A 4413-nucleotide genomic window follows, 5' to 3' on the forward strand; every position below is an offset into this window, starting at 1 on the left:
CCACAAATGGATCAACAAACTGTGGTATATGTACACCATGGAATACTATGCAGCCATAAAGAAAGATGGAGACTTTACGTCCTTCATGTTCATATGGATGGAGCTGGAAAATGTTCTTCTTAGCAAAGTGTCACAGGAATGGAAGAAAAAGTATCCAATCTACACAGCCCTATTATGAAATTAATTTATATCTTTCATATGAAATCTATAACCTAATAACAGACTAAGTTTATGGGGAGGGGGGAGGGAGAAGGGAGGAAGGAATGGGTAGAGGGTGGGTGATGGGAGGGATCACTTCTATGGTATATCTTACAAGGGTACAAGTGAATCTTTCCAAGAGTAGAATATGATTGTCTTAACACAATAACTAAGAAATTGACATGAAGGCTATGTTAACCAGTTTGACGAAAATATCTCAAATTGTATATGAAAACACCAGACTATACCCCAGAATTGCATTAATGTACATAGTTATCAATTAATTAAAAAAAAAAAAAAGAAAAGACAAAGGAAAAAATGACGTTTGTCCTTGTGCTCTCCTTGAAGGATATGACTCACATATATGAAGGATGATGCTAGGGAAGGCAAAGCCTGTTTTGCTTTGATGTGTTCTCAATCAGGAGACCCCATAGAAACAGTTTAACCTTGGACTACAGGACACACTGCCCTGATGATAAACTCTAATTAAAATTCAACTTTGTTTAAATCTAAATTGAGCTCCACTTTTCACCCTAATCCTAAATAACTAATCATCCTCTTTGTTCAGTGAGAAACTGAATTTCTATATTTATACATGCTTCTGCTTCAGTTAAGAATTCTAACAAAGCTAAAATAAATTTAGTATTTTGTTTCACTTAGATTGGTGATTTGAAGTTTCCAACAATCTTATTCATGTGCAGCATCTGCTTTTTGCTATTTTTAGTGGATAGGGAAAGAAGAGTTTAACAATAACATTGAAGTATTATTTGTTTCACTAGGTTTCCATCACAGTTACACAGGAATGGGTCTCCTCTTCACCCTGGAGGATACACTCCTAGGCTCCCAGTAGATGCCTGAAACCTCAGATAGTACCAAACCTTACAGATACTATGTTTTTCCTAGACATACACACCTATAAAAAAGTTTCCTCTGTACATTTGGCACAGTAAAAGAGTAACAACAATAATCATAAAGGAGAACAATTATAGCAATATACTGTCATGAAAGTTACATAGGAGTCTATCTCTTTCTATCTCTCAGAAGATCTTACAGTACTGTTTTCACCCATTTTCTGACCATAATTGGTTTAATCTTAGAGTTCAGAGGCAATAGTACCTCTGTATCCTACTGTACTCAAGTGCTCTATTTTAGTAACAGGACACTGGTAAGGATGTTGCTCTTTACCTCTACCCGGAGAGGTACCACCTTCTGAACGTAGGCAGAGAGGCACTCCACTTGATAGCCAAAGGATCTAAAATTTCAGAATTCAAAGTCCCAGTAGGATTTACTCAGGAAATCCTAATATATGGATTACCCAGGATGGAGATAAGGAAATACTCCTCTCGGGGAACAAGTACAAAACCATTCCCAGCTGAAGTGCCGAGAGACATTTCTTTTACTTATCCTGGGCAACTCATATTGAGTTCCTCCCAGGAGAACCTTTTCCCTTCTCTCAGAGTTGGTGCTTTCTAAGCCTAAAACTGATGCCACGGATGTGGCTTCTGTCAGGGTTCTGTCTCTTGCCTCTGAACTCTAGACTCTTTTCCTTTCCCCATTTGTCCAGAGCCTTCTCCTTTTGATTCAGCTTCCTCAAAATACAAACCATATTTCACTTTCTCTTCCTCAGTATAAGGCTTAGATTTACTGTTCATAAAGAGTTTGTCTTGGCCATTTGAATGGCAGCCCCAACCTTTAAAAATAAACATCTATAAAATATTGTCTAGATTCTCTGAGAATGTGAGAGTATTTCTGTATAAAATTATCAATCTCCGTGTATATAAATCACTTCCATAGACTTATTAAAGAATTTTTGGCAAAAGCAGCCAAAACTTAAAACCACAGTTGATCTTCAACGCTTTCCTGCCCCATAGTTTTCTAATCCACACTTCATGGACACAATGATCCTTCTGGCCTATATCCCTCTATTTAGAATCTTAGAACAGACAATTTGATAGCTTTTGTAAGTTTTCATAAAGTACCAACTCCGTAAAGTGCTTACTTTCTTAAAATAAAATAAGTCTTCCTTCATGTACATGAATAAAAAAATACTTATTGAAGCTGTCAGTTCTTCTGAATTTCCTGAAACACTTGGATTACTTTATGTTTCAAGTGAGATAAAGACATTTGTAAAATCCATTTCCAAAGTGCATTTTTACAAACAAATTACCAGTGTGGGTTTTTTGAAATGCTTATGTGAATTCAATTTAAATTAGAGAACCAGAGAGATAAAGGCCAATGAGTCATACAATGAACTACTTCTAAAATTTATAATTTAATTAAAGAGTACAAGATTCGTTTATGAAATGGTCCTTTTCCTTTTAACACAAGAATTCAGACAACATAGATTCAGCTTTCGCTTAATAAAATGCGATTAGTAAAACCCACACTTTAGATGAATAAAACTCATTGGCTAGTTCTATAAATGTGAGAGTAAGATGTGTTGGGTTTCCTGCTTTTCCTCTATATAATATTATTTTTATTAATCATTCAATTCATTTGAAAGGAAATCCTAATTAAAAGGTTATATAAACATTGTATGCATATTAATTTTTGACCTACAAATATAAAAAGTATATCAGGAATAGCTGTCCTGTGTGATACACTCAGGATATCAGGGAATTTCAGACTAGCCTCAGACTCCTGAAATTTGAATGTAATAGTACACTTCTATTTTTAGAGGTAACTGATAGAACTCAAGAGAAAAGAAAGTAGTTACAAGTAAGGTATGTGAGAATTAGTATCAATATTACATCTTTAGCCTATAGTCTGCAAGTTCTCATGCCTGTTTTATGACTGCAATTATGACTATAAATATGTATATATGAATATATGTGGTCTGTATGCAGATAGGACAAATGCATATGGGTATGTAACTTGGAATTGTCTTTGAAATCATTAAGATAAATCTCTTTGATTCCACTATCCACCAGTCCTAACCAACAGATCAGGGCTCTCATATCATCCCTCATGGGATGGAGATTCTATTTTTCCTAAGGATATGTGTGTCCTCTATTAGTCAGATGCTCTCCAAATTTTGAAATTTTTCTGTTATCCTTCAGGGAATAATGGTTGGTCACCAACAAACACATTATATTCGAAATATTTTCTTCGAACTTTTCCCTTCTTTCTTGATGGAATTAAAGCCTATATCCTCCTGAAGACACTGCTTTTCCTGTAGTCCTCACAGGTGACTGCTATTTTCATCCACATACTTGTATATCCAAGATCTTGGAGGTGGACTTGATAACATTTAAGTTCTTCATTGTTCTTTTCAGATTATTTTCCTTCTCTATTCACTAAATTATCCCAGTCATAAATGTTGACATCAGATTGTACCACTTGCTACTTGTCCTTTGTATGCCGTCATACACATACGAATGCACATATGTGTATGAAGATAACCCTGTGTGTGCTCCCTCCCCACTCCATGTCAACTTTACCACCCCAATTTGCCAGCTCATCTTTCATCATTAATAAAAGATTTTACCTCCTGTCATACACTATAACACTAATGTTGCCTAACTTGCTAATTACTTAAATATCTGTGTAGATAATTTACCTCATAACTTTGTTGTTCAGGTCCTGCACTTCCAATTCATCCAATAATCATATTCCTCACTATTTTCAGTTGTTCATTCCTACAGAGAATCCTATCCTTTGCTGTTACCAACATCATCATCATTCACAGTCTCAATTTAAAGCCTTCTATTCTGCAGCAACAACTTGCTATCTTGTCTTTCAAGTTTGTTTTCCTGTCTTTTAGTTCACCCAACTGTAACCATTTATCTTTTGGGTGCCTTGTGACCCCAACCTGAGACAGTGCTGAAGAAAACACAAAACCTACAGTAAACTTAGTGCATAAAACCTGAAGACTGGAAAGGCATACACTGTTTCCTGTGCCTGAGGGCAACATGAGAGCAATGCAGCACCTGTCCTGTCCTAAAGTCTTTTTATTGGGTACATATGGAGTATGCTTGCAAGAACACACCACAGTCAGTCATCATCAGTCAAGGTTAAGAATGAGAGAGGGGAGATTACAGTCCCCAGGAAGGTTAGATAGAGTAAACAGGGACATAGTGTAATAGAACATCTGAAGTGACCAGGTAACAGTGCAATGAGAAGAGAGGGGAGAGAGCAAGTCTCATCTCCTCAGATTGACATTTCAGCTTCTCTCCCCTAAGCTACTAGTTGATGGTCTCAGCAGTGCCCCCCACA

This window comes from Otolemur garnettii, unplaced genomic scaffold (genome assembly GCF_000181295.1).
Source record: "Otolemur garnettii isolate 467f Iridium unplaced genomic scaffold, OtoGar3 scaffold00016, whole genome shotgun sequence".
Classification (NCBI taxonomy): Eukaryota; Metazoa; Chordata; class Mammalia; order Primates; family Galagidae; genus Otolemur; species Otolemur garnettii.